The sequence below is a fragment of the Oratosquilla oratoria genome, chromosome 1, assembly GCF_046742065.1.
Source record: "Oratosquilla oratoria isolate Oo_2021 chromosome 1, ASM4674206v1, whole genome shotgun sequence".
NCBI lineage: Eukaryota > Metazoa > Arthropoda > Malacostraca > Stomatopoda > Squillidae > Oratosquilla > Oratosquilla oratoria.
The window spans coordinates 42,592,193-42,607,520 of NC_134777.1; the positions used below are offsets into that span (position 1 = coordinate 42,592,193).

General features: G+C 40.4%; 1 protein-coding gene across 1 annotated transcript in view; it reads right to left on the reverse strand.

Moving 5' to 3' along the window:
- The window catches only part of LOC143033096 (uncharacterized), a 70,976-nt gene extending 60,505 nt beyond the window's left edge, over nucleotides 1-10,471 (reverse strand). Inside the window, exon 1 of the mRNA XM_076198317.1 lies at nucleotides 10,164-10,471. The gene's annotated coding sequence lies outside the window, so the exon portion shown is untranslated. The remainder of the gene's footprint in view (nucleotides 1-10,163) is intronic.
- Between the last annotated feature and the right edge of the window lie 4,857 nt (nucleotides 10,472-15,328).

The following is a 15,328-nucleotide window of genomic DNA, read 5'->3' on the forward strand; positions in this document are numbered from 1 at the left end:
TAACATACCTCAAGCTAAAACAGAAAGCAAATTTGAAATTAGGTCTGGTAGCTGGAGAAGAAAGAGGCGGCACTGTACGTGCGTAACTCCTTTTCTGCACATTATAATTAGATAAACACACACACACACGTACACACAAACACACGATGGATCAAGGTAAGCATTTGAGTCTGTCGTGCTTCGATCGCGACCCCAGGAGGAGGTGTGCTGGACCGATGGTAGCGACGGCGGCGGCAATATGAGCATCAGATCCTGCTCCTCAAGCGATTCGTCGAAGGCAACGTGGGCTCAGGGCGCTTGGGTACGCGTGTGCCTTGTTTATGTAGTTGGGATTGAGGCCCCGCAGAGGGAGAAGTCGCATTAAGGGGAAGGGGAATGGGGGAGGGGAGCTCTGTCTCACGCAGACGTGTCCATACGCACGTGCCACTACACACGCATTATACGCTCTCGCTTATGCTCGTGAAGCACGCGCGCTCGCGCTGGCGCGCTGGCATCGCACGCAGACACACACACACACACACACACACACACACACACACACACACACACACACACACACACACACACACACACACACACGTTCGGGTGTGTGTATGTAAATTCGAATTACGCATAAATCGGAAGAGTAATATCTGTCGATCACGGTACGAGGACACGAGGACGTGATCAAATACCATGGTAAATGTCTCCCCCCCACACACATACACATTTGTCAGAAGAGATCTCTTGATTAAGGATAGGATGGCCATAAGAGATCGTGAGAACATATTAAGGAAGACTACATGTCTAAAGGATGGGAAGAAATATATTTTTTCGTATAGATGCATAAATACTTGCAATGGCTTAAAAGGAGGTATAGTTCAAGCTGGAACAGTACATGAATTAAAATCTAAATATGATGACTGGAAATCAAAGATATATAGGTTGGAACTGTGCATGAATTTGAGACTAGGCAGGATAAAATAGTAGAAGACCTGACCCAACGAGCGTAGCTCCTTTCCTATATATTACAATTAGGTAAATGCAATTAGGGAAACACACACACACACACACACACACACACACACACACACACACACACACACACACACACACACACACACACCGGTGTGTGGAGTGTGAGTGGTCTCAGACCTACCCAGAGATCTGCTAATAATGAGCTCTGAGCTCACTGCCGTAGGGTGGTGTCTGGCTGTCTCGAAAAGAGGCTGCAGCAGATCCGAGGTGAATACACACACACACACACACACACACACACACACACACACACACACACACACACACACACATACATACGTACATATATCCCACACAGAGTGATACTGTAGATATCTGGAGCAAACTGAATGAAGAAACAGTGAGTGCTAAAACTATACATGACTTTAAGAACATACTGCATGAGGAAAGATACAAAAGGGGGTCACTACGAGCATAGCTCTCTTCCCGTAAAATACAACTAGGTAAACATAACTAGGTAAATACGTGCAGGCGCGCGCGCGATAATCAAAGAAACTGTGCCTCGGTCTTCCGAAGGACGGTTACTCATCAAGTACCTAATTTGCTAATCTGTAATGAGAAGCAGTGGTGACCTAGTGACTTGCTCTATCCACGTACTGAGTTAGCAGCTTTGTTTCTTGGCGGAGTCTTTCTTCCTGATCACCATACGTGCTGAAAGATCCAAGATAAAATCAAAATGTTTAGGGAACTCATTTTCCCCTTCGGTAAGGTAATTTCACATTAGCATCTCCTTGAAACGTGTCGTCGCTTTTGTGATAGGAGAAACCTTCATACCTTAAACTCTTAAAGGAATAAGCACTGTCATTGAATATTGTCGCTGCGTTTGATTTTTTTCTAGTTAGTGATGGACGATTTTATTCAGCTGCAAGAAACCTTCACCTCAAATAGTCGAACAGAGAGCGGCAGTCAACTCTGTTAAACAAAGAACTATTGTTGTTACCCAATGCGGGCAAGTGCAGACACTTCAACGGTTCCAACTCCTCGCCATCCGTACACAAAGAATCATAGAACCATGTCGACTGTCACAGAAAAATGAAGCAAACTTAACTATATTATTTTTTTTTTCATTTCATTTCATCGTTTTTACACTTGCCTTAGTTACCATTTACTTTTCAGCGAGGAAAAACCTACAATGAAAATTTTACTCAAATAAATATCAATCTCAAGATTTTGATTTTTATGCCTCTGTAAATATTTTTCTCAACATGTTCATTCAGGAAGAAAATAACTAATCTGTTATAAGTCAGTACACTGTATAGTTTGTAATGTTTTGTAATCATATATTGAAACGTACTGCATAAGCAAAGTTATTCTTGTTAGAGTTCAAATATACAGTTAGTTCAGCAGTCTTTGTTATAATAGTGTAGATGAAATCAGCATTTTTGGGTGTTTAATTTTTTGCCTGAAATGTTTCAGTAAATATATTTTTAGTATGTTTATACAAATGTATATATATATATATATATATATATATATATATATATATATATATATATATATACTGTATACACATATACACGTATTTATATATCTGTGTGTGTGTATGTGTATGTGTGTGTGTGTGTGTGTGTGTGTGTGTGTGTGTGTGTTTGTGTGTCTATATAGGGTTTATAGCGAAATCATGCTCATTTTGTGTGTGTGTGTATGTGTGTATGTGTGTGTGTGTTTGTGTGTTTATACTCATTTTGTGTTTGTGTGTGTGTGTGTGTGTGTGTGTGTGTGTGTGTGTGTGTGTGTGTGTGTGTGTGTGTGTGTGTGTTTATATAGGGCTTATAGCGAAATCATACTCATTGTGTGTGTGTGTGTGTGTGTGTGTGTGTGTGTGTGTGTGTGTGTGTGTGTGTGTGTGTGTGTGTGTGTGTGTGTGTGTGTGTGTGTGTGTGTGTGTGTGTGTGTGTGTGTGTGTGTCTGTGTGTGTGTCTGTGTGTGTATGTATGTATGTGTGTGTGTGTGTGTGTGTGTGTGTGTGTGTGTGTGTGTGTGTGTGTGTGTGTGTGTGTGTGTTTATGTGTGTGTGTATGTTTGTGTATGTGTGTGTGTGTGTGTGTGTGTGTGTGTGTTTGTGTGTGTGTGTCTGTCTGTCTGTGTGTGTGTGTGTGTGTGTGTGTGTGTGTGTGTGTGTGTGTGTGTGTGTGTGTGTGTGTGTGTGTGTGTGTGTGTGTGTGTACGTATAAAACCGGACATAGCTTCTCGGAGCCTCTGGGTGAGCTGCAGGTGTGCCCCACACACCAGTTGAAGAGGACAAATTCGTCACTGATATCAAAGTCCCTCATGAACAATAATAGATCATTATGAAAAAGATAGTTTCTGTCCCCTGCTATGACATTTTGTGCCAATTATTTTGAGATCACCTTGGACATCCCACAACTAGTTGCATTGTGAACTTGGCGGATGGTGGAATTATGTGACATGAACTAAAATATAGACTAACACGTCCACGAAGTAACTAATATTCATCTCTATTTACATTTCAGCAATGTAAACAAAAGTTAATGACTATTTGCACGTGATAGCAACCTGCAGATGAAAAAGTACTGTGCTGTTGGTGGGGAGGGCGCTGCAAACGAAAGGAATTCTCGTGTCCAAAAGATTACCGATACCCACGCTCGTCCATAGTAGGTTGCACCACAAAAGCAAATGTGCACCATAGTTAGTTCTCAGATAACACCATCCTATTATTCCTTTATTTGTTAATCTAATTACATAATAGGTACAATCACGACCAAAAGTTTCGAACCAAGAATTTTTCATTGCTAAAAATTCAAATTCTTTGACACTTTATTATTCATTCAAGAAAATGACCTAGCCGTATAATAAATACATAGGAAAACAGATCTCGTACTCAACAAAAAAACATCATACTGACATTGTGAAAAATGTAGTGTGGGTCAAAACTTTTGCTCGTGTACTTGAGGGCAAGTCGTGGCTTTCCTTGCATCATACTTTCGCATTTCAGCCTGAACAATGCCAGGCGACTTTATTTGTCTGGGAGAATCTTCCATTCCTCAAAGGACTGATTAAACCTTAAAGTCTCCCGACTTAACCTTCCCATGTGTATGATTGTACGCGGAGGCTGTAGCGTCCCAGAAGAGGTAGGTAATCGGGTGAGGTTGGGGGTGGGGGAGGTGTTTGTTTGTTGGTGGGTGGGGATGGTGCTCGTGACCTTGGGTAGAGTCCATAAACACTGCGCGTAAAAACTGCCCATGATAATAGACTTCCATTGTTAGTCATTCCTGCTATTACAGAAAACAGGCAAAATTGTTGCCATGCATAATCCTTTGCAAATTACGAAGATTACACATTTCCTGCTTTCGTATACTCCACCATTACAATCAGAACACGTGACTTGCAAACATTAATTTCATCTGATCTCAGCACAATGGAAGTTTTTAATGAAAGAAAGACTTTGACCATAAGATTACCAATTTGGACCAGCACAGAAAGTCTTACACTAACGAAATTTGGTTGGGGAAAGGAGCAATAGAAATATTTCTAGAAAGAATATATCAAGTAAGAAGAAGAGGGTATGGTATACAATAAGTAAGGCAATCAATGCTGCCTTTTCATTAGTTTAAAAAACTCCTGAATACTGTCAAAGGTAATTTGTCGCCTAATCAAATGCTCGGAGAAATATTTCAGCATAGAATAACGAATTAACAAAGCAAGCAAGCATCCGGAAATCTAACCAGATATTGGACCACTTATACGAACTAAGTCTGTGTCGCAAATTTTCAATGATATAGTTTAAATATATACATAACTTTCTGTATTCCTTTAACAATTTCTAATTCGTTTTCGCTTGTCTTTTTTCCTTTTGTCTTTGATGATTCATATTCTGACTTTTTCTCTATCATGTTTGACACCGTGAACACATTCAAAACTTGTTAAATACCACAGATAACTCTGGACATTGGTCATTATTGCAGCAACTTTGCGGCTTTCTCTTGTGCTACACATCGAAATGCTATTGCTACTTTGTCTCTGGCCTTGTTTCTTTTGTGAGAGACATTCTTCACCAAATCAGTCACAAGCACTTTTTCTGAGCGGTCCAAACGTTACTTCTATCTAATTCCAAATCTGCATTTTTATTTTCATAATCTCATGTCTTGAATAAGAATTACGCCGACGATCAAGTTGGTTGTGTTGCCATTTCGTTCACTAGATTTTTTTCGATAAAAGTCTTCACGCAGGTCCTCTTTGGATAACTCTAATTGGAATTTTAGTATTTTGGAGTGAAATTATGACCTCAAAATTAATTTTAGTCACTAAAAGTGTTATGGATAAAATCCCTGAACTATGTGAAATATATTCTAGACTGGTCGTTATTCATGGTAGACTTTATCTACTTTGCATCCAGCATTATCTTTTTCATTGATCACAGATGGTACGTACCGTTAACATTTTTTTTTTTTTTAATTGGGAGTGAAATGTCACTCCCACGGGCTTTGCTTGAGCCCGTGCGATGGTGTTTATGGAAGACACACCTTGAAGAGAGGAAGTGGGATGGTGTAGATTGTCAGAGGAGCATGGAGGTGTTGCTTGGCAACAATTGAAATTGAGCAAGCAACAGAGGGGGGGGGAGCAGTGGAAAATAGAGGCTTCAGCTGTGATAGAGTCGATTGCCCCTTTCCAGAATTGCAAAGTCAAACATCTGGAAACGACCTCACATTCCTGCCAGTACTTAACTGAGGCCCTTCGTTTAGAAAAAAACATTTATCTAAATCATTTAAAACTTCAGAACTTCAATATGGTTTCGTCTTTTCAATTTTAGCCGTAATAAAACGAATCAAGTACGGCGCAGTGAAGTGTTTAAGAAAACCCATATTGACAATACATTAATGATATTAATAAAAACAACTGTATCCACCACGATGGCGTTTGTTACACTGGCGAAACAAAGGTGATGAGGAGCCTACACCAGGAGTATAACTGCGGCCGAAGCCGTCACCTTTGCCCTGTGCGCTTAAGGGACTGTTGGGGCAGTCACAGTTAGGAATCGAAGTGATGTGAAAGAAAGAAAGGGATAAAAAACGTCCTCAGTCGTTACTCCTCCTCTCCTCGGCAATCCCACCTTACCCGCTCCTCCACTTCCCGATTCTCATATTTCTGGGTCCTTCACTTTATCTCCTTATCCGTGGCCATCTACTCAGCTGTTCCTCCTAACCTCCCCCGATATAGAAACCTAACCCCCGTATAAGAACCTCACACTTATCTCTTGCTGAGTTACCTGACTGCAAGGAGTACAGTGATCCAACTCACCCCATTTCTCCTTTTTTCTCTTTCTCCTCATCCTCCCTCTTTATCTCTCGCTCTTCTCCCCTTTCGTCTTTCCCTTCTCTTTCTCTCTCGTCGTTTTCTCCCTTTCTCCTTTTTAAATGTATCCCCCTCCCCTTTTCTGTTTTATCCTCCGCCACGTTCTTTTCCCCTCTCTACATTTCCCCTCTCCCTCCCTCCTTCCTAGCCTCCCTTCCACTCACTGCTATTGCCTACATCCGCAGTCCTCTTGTCTTCTCATCCTCTCTGCTCTCTGACTTCCTCAAACATAAATCAACAATTAGGAGCGTGGCCTTCATCTCTACTTGCCGTGACCCCCAACATCACCGTCTCGTCCACAAGGCCTCCCGTTCCCATGTACGAGTACCTGCCACTGGCCGAGGCCCATCTTGCTTGATCATATTTCTAAGGCAGACACCTAACAATTCCATGCAATCTTGAGAAATTTCTGATTCTCGAAGCTCAACTAACTCTTAGAGTTTTAGTGTCTACCTTCATAATTTTATTATGACTAACTCCAGTCGATTCTATCCTTCTTATAGATACCTCAAGTCCTAAAAAGATTAACCCTTTATAGGAATATAGAGAACTTCCTAAGCAGAACAAAATAGTCTGTCAACAACCAGGACAAAATATTGAAAGTAAATACAAAGGATTACAAAGGCAAAGCATGCCGACAGGAGACCTTTTGATCCATATCTAGGTCGGATGCAAAAAAAAAAAAAAAAAAAAAAAAAAAAAAAAAAAAAAAAAAAAAAAAAAAAAAAAAAAAAAAAAAAAAAAAAAAAAAAAAAAAAAAAAAAAAAAAAAGGACGAAATTCCCTCGGGTTAAGAAAACCAAACAACGGCAACCCGAAAGAAATACATCAAATATGTTTCGGCGATGAAATTGATCGAAATAATGGTTCTATAGCGGAAAAGTATCGGTTAAAAAAAATCGCCTGGAGAAGCTAGAAGGTAACAATGTCATAGACAACCCAGACAACGGCCAATGCGCTAATGGCGTCGGGGAGGCTGATGGATTGGCTGGATTTCAGGTTCACCTGCACACGAGGGAACTGTGAAAGAAACTCCCTTTAACCTGACGACAATCACGCGAAGTAGACGCCTTTGCTATCAATTTACGCCAGGAGCTTCAAGGGATCATCTTTAACTGAACAAGGAGACAAATGTAACAAGAGAGATCCTAGAAGAAAATACAAGCATCATTACAACATACACAGACACAAGCTGTCTCCTCATCCTGAAAGTTTTGTACATAAAAGTATTGTAGCCAAAGCTCAGCACACAGTTTGGAATTGCAAGAGTCACTGTACCCGAAATTGATCAGTCAGAAGCAAGAACGGGTGGGACAGACGGTGGTTCACTCCCTTAATTCGGCGCGTGTTGCCTACTGCACTCATCGCCCGGCTTCCTGTGACATGTCTTCTTGGTGGCCAAATAAAAATCAAGAGAGTACAATTAAAACTCACTCACTGGCAATGACCCCTTTTTATGCACAACCATCCTTTCATTTCCCTCCAGAGTTTCTTCCTCTCCCACAAAAACCGGTCTCGTGAAAGCGGGTGATCTGATCTAGTTGATCCACAACCCATAATCCATTCACTCCTCCACCAGTGAATAGCACTATAGTACTCTAAACCAGTGAAGAAGATTTATGGACCCGAAATCGCGATTTGGCTACAACGATAACCTTCTAAACAGATTATTTTTAGAAATAAACAAGCACCTGGCTGCGCCGTGGGTGCTTGGCCTGCGGCGCTGCTCGCTTCGCTTGAAAATCTTTGTTGTTTCGTAGAGAATCATTGAACTTAATCACCTTTCGATGAAATTCCCGCACAGATTCCTTAACACAACATTTTTTGAAAGCCTGGTATAAGCTTGGAAAAGTTTGGGCATGTTCATTCCGTAGTCGGCAACTCAAACTCTTATCATTTTGTAAAGCGGCTTTTGAAATTTTCCGAGTACCTGTAACCCACTTCCAAAAATGTCTTTGACGTTTCTTTTTGTCGGCTTCGGTTTCTAAAGGCATTGTTCCTGGTGATCTAATCGTAAGATTTGTTGCCCTCCTTTTTTTAACGGTTAAAACTTTTATTGCACACGTGTCCCTTTTTGCCGGTTCAGTGGGGGACAAACATACACCCGGGTTCATTAAAAGACAGCCGGGAGTCATTTAAATTTTAGCTATTCTTTGAAATAAACTACTGTGAAAATTAACAATAATTTTGAAAGACACGTATTTGAGAAAATCTTCTGGCTAAATATTCTCTCTCTCCTTTCCCACCTCTATGACTCCATCTCTTCAGTGCAATATTGTCATCAAACATAGAAACGCTGATTATTGTCAGCCAAGTACCAAAATCGAAAGTTTCCTGGACCAAGATCATGGTCCAGGCGTTTGTGAGCTCATTGGATGATAGTTTAGTTTGCTCATACATGCGTCGATGAGATAGTATAGTGCAGAGTTGTCAAACTCTTTTACCCCAGCGGACCACACTCATCAGAGCAGTGGCCACCTTCAGTGTTGAGATGTTCATCAGTAAGTTCATCACAGAAAATAGTTGGTCACAGACATACGTACTGCCGAACATTGAGGCCGAACATTGAGGCCAAACATTTAATTCGGGGATATGTTGGCCCAACATAGTGATAAAATATGCCAATATCAACAGTTGAAAACTTATCCTTCAACACAGAATTACACTGGAGCTCAATTAGTTCTAATTGAAACTATTCTGGTGCCTTATCAGCACTAACAGCGAAAGGGTTGCGGAAGACAGAAAAATCATGCTCAAGGTTTTTAAAGTCTGCAAATCTTTCTTCGAACTCGCTCACTAAATTGGAAATCTTGTTGCAGTACTTTTTGGTGTTGATATCACCATGAAACTCAAGTGCGTCTTGCAGGGACTTCAGAATTGGAAAATGTGCAGTATTATCTGTTTCTAGGAGGCGTTCAATTTTTTTAAGCTTCATCTCAAAGTCACAAATAGGGTCAAGTAAATCTATCACCAATTCAGGTAATGCAAGTGTTCTGTCATATCTACCATGAAAGCTAGATCTTAAACTCATTCTTTGTCTTTTAATACCTGCACATCCATTCCTTTCTCATGCTTAAACCTCTGTATTTCACTCTTTAATCCATAAAAGCGCTTCAGTAGGACTCCTCGATGTACTATAACCACCAAACATTATTGTGATATGGCAGAGTCCGACCGTGAGTGTGAATTTCCTCAAATAAGTTATGAAACTGTCCGGGGTTTAGATCTTGTGCACGTATGAAGTTCACTGCCCTGATAACAACATTCATGACATGATTCATCATTAATGTCTTACTGCAAAGCATTTCGTTGTGAATTATGCAATGAACACTGAATTTGATGGTCTGAGTTCACAGCTAGTTTTTCCTTTAACTTAGTTGAGACGCCAGCTTTTCTACCAACCATTTGACATGCTCTATCTGTAGCCAAACTCACATTTTTCATCCAGTCTACCAAATTCAAAAATATAGCCTTCGTTGTTGTTCACTTCATTAGTACCAGTTCTACAAATCCTTCAGTTACTTGTATATTTTCACTTACACCATGTATAAAAACGGCAAGTTTTGCCGTGTCAGTTACATCTGTACTTTCATCAACTGCTACAGAAAATGCTACAAATTTAGCAAGAAATTCTTTGAGTTGACTGTTAATATTTTCTATAATTCATTGATTCTATCTGATAATGCATTTCTTAAGAGGCTTATGTTTGCAAGTGCTTGACTTTTTCAGGGCAAATATCTTCTGTGGACAACAAAATACATTTCTTTATAAAGTCCCCCCCCCCGAAAAAGGCTTCGAAGACACAGCTATTTCTTGTCTAATCCTATAACTTACCCGAACTAGAATCTCACTGGCTTGAAAACGTTTAAAGACTGACTGTTACTTTTTCAGTAACTGTTCTAGCTCCCTAACTTTTCTTTTACACAAATTTCGGCCATATTCATCATTTTGCTTACAAATTAAACAAGTTGTTTTTCCATTCACTTAAAAAATACAATGTTTTTCCACGTTTCCTGCACCACGCTATGTTCTTTGTTAACCGTTCTTTTCTTTGAAAACATGATGAAAAGGTTCAAAGTAATTTTGTATAAAATATATTTGATATATGTAACGCTCCTACAGTCCAACTGACTCGAGGGACAAAACAAAACTAGTGCGCGTCCTCGAAGGTCGAGTGAAGCAAGAGCCTGCCGCACCACGTTCACGTTTAGTACGTACAGTAAGGAGTCGACGCGACGAAATGTTCATTGCTTAAAAAATGATAAATATGTCTGTCATATAAAGACAACCATCTGATTTATAAATATAAGTGATAACTTAAAAAGACGAAAGGCTGGATCAATTAATCATACACACATAAGACAAGCCGACTGTAAGACTGGAGCACATATGCGTTGCGGGCCGCATATACTGTAGATAAGAGTGTGGCGGACCGCGTGTTTGACACCCCGGGTGTAGGGCATAATAGAGGTGGGTCATGTGATGTCGTCCTTTGCAGGAGTGTTATAGACTATTAGAGACTCGCTCAATGAAATTTTATGACAGTCGGTATTTATGCATGATGCAACCTTGCCTACTATGGTGAAACGTACAGGGGATTAAAGAAACGCCTACATGAATACAAAGCCGAATAAAATCACCTGGCGGCAGCTAAATAAACGGCTTAAGTAAACTGCAGAAAAAAATGATAAAATAAATGACAGGTTTTTAATCACTCCAGTACAAGGGTCCAGAGTTCAGGTGAATATTAACGTCTGGCTTCAAAGCTAAAAAATAAACAACAATAACAACAACAATAACAACAATAATGACGATGATGACGATGACGACGATGACGACGATGATGACAACGATGATGGCGACGACGACGACGACGACGACGACGACGACGACGACGACGATAATAATGATAATAATGATAATGATAATAATGATGATAATGATAATAATGATAATAATGATAATAATGATAATAATGATAATAATGATAATAATGATAATAATGATAATAATGATAATAATAATAATGATAATAATGATAATAATGATAATAATGATAATAATGATAATGATAATAACTATAATCATTATAATAATAGTAATAATGATAATAATAATAATAATAATAATAATAATAATAATAATAATAATAATAATAATAATAATAATAATAATAATTAAAATAATATCAGATTTTGTCACCGGGTTGAAAGGATTCTCCAGCAACCAACAGTGTCCCATAACAAAAGCCCCCACCGATAAATTAGTGCACGGGTCGAAGTCAATAGCCCTAAAGAGAAAATTGACACATGCGAACAAATGTCAAACGTCAATATGTAGGACAATACATGACCGACAAAACATATCCTGACCGGCAGTCGGTCTATCCATGATCAAAGTAAATTCTGACCAGTGTCCTGACATGTTCAATATATAAATACCCATGCTGAGGTGCTCCCAGAAAACAAAGAAAAATCATAGGCTATGAGGTTCTTACGGGAGACATTGAGTGTGGTTATTCATGGAGTCGTTAATTCGAAGACATTGATTGTGTTCGCTAGGCCGAGGTGCTTTGACAAGTTCCGAATTGTAATCTAGAATTTTTCCCTGTTTTTCAATCTTTCTAGCCACTCGAAACGAACCTGGTGGAGATACCGTGAAGCAGCAAGCTGTGTTTTACAGAGGAAAATGGATAGGTTATGGATACAAGGACCTAATTAAAAATGGTGCAACATGGAAACATCTGAAATAAGGATTGAAAATCCTTAACCTAGGATGATATTGGTATAGATTGCGAATGTAAAGATGTCTTAAATGATTTTAGTGAAGATTAGAAGCATTTAAAAATTATTGAGAAGGTTACATACTAGCACTCTAATACCTTCTGTGCCAGAACAGCAGAGGTCTGCGTTGTCTGCTATTTCAAGCGTTTGTTTACAAATAAGCGGTCGATTTTACAAACTGTAAATAAATGTCGGTGCGTCATAATGGCGATTAATCATAGTCCTGGTTCATATTGTTTCATTTATCAACCTATTCATGAGAGCCTTTGTCTTATTTGGCTGCTGCCAGACGAAGTTATTGTTCAACGGGGGGAAACCCTCGCTACCCTAATGTTAGATATTTATCTCGTCCCCGTTCACATGTACCGTATTATGGGGCTATCACACCGGGCTTCCGCGGGCTTCAACAGCGCCAGTAGTTCAGAGTTCGTCTGAGGAAAAACGATTTCGGTTATAATATCTTATTTTTCAAATCTCCAAATATCAATTTATCTTTCCGTCATATATAGCAAAACTGAACGATGAATTATAAGACATTAAACCTATAGGAATATTAGACATGCTGTTGAAATGTTCTTAGAGAAGTCTAGATTTCTTTTAACGAAGTCATAGTCTAGTAATTCAAATGGCTACTGCAAGACGATTTCATTTAGATGAAGGAAACTCCTCACTGCTCAGTGGAAAATCATTCTTTCATCAGTTTCAGAGAACTCCACGGTATAGGCAGACTACCCTCATCGAGGGCGGAGTATAAACATTCCCAGATCTCCTGGGTTGAGTGATCGGCTCAAGACTACGAGAAACCGTCCCAAGTGGGGAGCTCACACGGGTCAGTCGGCCTTGTCTGACAAGATTGGCTCGAGCTCAAGGACAGAGAGTGATACTCGAGTTACATGCACCCCTACCACAGGTTCATACTTCAATGGGCTCATGCTGCTCGTTTATTCTTCAACGCATTAATTTTCTCGAAAATGCCCATCACTTCGTCGGCACATATTTCTAATCGGCACCTTACTACTGCGACACCCGCATTGCAATTGGCCGTGGGTTTAGGTGTGCCCCCGTCATGCAGTTACTGTTTATTTGTTGTGAGCGTGTTTTTCTTCAACTGGCTCTTCAACGTTTGCAGGAATTTTCTCCCCTCCTAATTGCCTAATTTGAAAGAGAATTAATACTAAAATATATAAATTTACAAGGGCAAGCTATTGCCTTACTACAATTGAATGCAGGAAGATGGCTGGCTCCGTTGTATTCTTTAATAACCCGATTCTCCGTTTTCGAATCGATATATATACATGTATATATATATATATATATATATATATAAGTATATATATATACATATATATATACATATATATATATATATATATATGTGTGTGTGTGTGTGTGTGTGTGTGTGTGTGTGTGTGTGTGTGTGTGTGTGTGTGTATTAGACATGCTGTTATATATATATATATATATATATATATATATATATATATATATATATATATATATATATATATATATATTTCTTTTTCTTAAATCGAACTTTGGCGATAACATTTGCCTTGTGATGGTGCTGTTCAGCTGGCTACCTGCTGGAGCACGCCGATCAGGTCGTCTAGGCCCTCAGTCTGGTGACCATCCCTAATACCATCAGCACGATGACGTCATAAATCCTTCGATTCTTCCCCTTACCTGAGTAAAGTTGTCTCATGCCAGCCACAGCAGAGATCTGCCAAGTAGGTTATCGTGCTAAAATGAGTTAAGTTGATCGAGACGTTTCAGCCCTTATCAATGCTTCTTCCGCATCAGTATCATTAGAATGGTGTTCCATTAGGCTGGATTCGTGTGTGTGTGTGTGATTCACCTTGGTCTTTCACCTTGGTCTTTGGATCACGTCTTGGACTCGTGATCGACAGCTATTTCCCTCACGGAAGAGAGCTCAGAGCTCGTATGACCGATCTGTGGGTAATGCTTTGACCTTACACGCACACACACACCCAACTCCCCGCCCACGAGAGTTGGAGTAACGACTCGAAGCGCAGCGATACTGAAATTATTTTCAGCCCTGGGCAGGATTCGAACCCGGACCGCCGTAGTGATAGTTTGGGACTCTACCAACCGCGCCACCGAGTCGTGTGTGTGTGTGTGTGTGTGTGTGTGTGTGTGTGTGTGTGTTTGTGTTTTTGTATGTGTGTGTGTCTGTGTTTTTGTATTTGTGTGTGTGTTTGTGTGTGTGTGTGTGTGTCTGTATTCACCTTTCACCTTGGTCTTTGGATCACTGGTTGAACTCGTGATCGACAGCTATCCCCCCCCCCCGAAAGAGAGCTCAGAGCTCGTGTGACCGATCTATGGGTAATGCTGTGACCTTACACGCACACACACCCTAACTTCCCGCCCACAATAGTTGGAGTAACGACTCGAAGCGCAGCGATACTGAAATTATTTCAGCCCTGGGCAGGATTCGAACCCGGACCACCATAGTGACAGTCTGTGTGTGTGTGTTTGTGTGTGTGTATGTGTGTGTCTGTGTGTGTGTGTCTGTTTTTGTATTTGTGTGTGTTTGTGTGTGTGTGTGTGTGTGTGTGTGTATGTGTGTATGTGTTTTTGTATGTGTGTGTGTCTGTGTTTTTGTATTTGTGTGTGTGTGTGTGTTTGTGTGTGTGTATGTGTGCGTTTGTGCGTGTGTATGTATTTGTGCGTGTGTGTGTATTCACCTTGGTCTTTGGATCACGTGTTGGACTCGTGACGGACAGCTATTTCCCTCCCAGAAGAGAGTTCAGAGCTCATATGATCGATCTATGGATAATGCTGTGATCTTACACTCACACACACACACCCCAACTCCCCACCCACGAGAGTTGGAGTAACGACTCGAAGCGCAGCGATACTGAAATTATTTCAGCCTTGGGCAGGATTTGAACCTGGACCGCCGTAGTGACAGTCGGAGACTACCAACCGCGCCACCGAGTCGTGTGTGTGCGCGCGCGCGCGCGCGTGTGTGTGTGTGTGTGATTCACCATGGTTTTGGATCACGTGTTGGACTCGTGATTGGCAGCTATTTCCATCCCGGAAGAGATCTCAGAGCTCATATATAACCTATCTATGGATAATGCTGTGACCTCACACGCACACACATACCCCAACTCCCCGCCCACGAAAGTTGGAGTAACAACCCACAGCGCATCGATTCTAAAATTATTTCAGCCCTGGGCGGGATTTGAACCC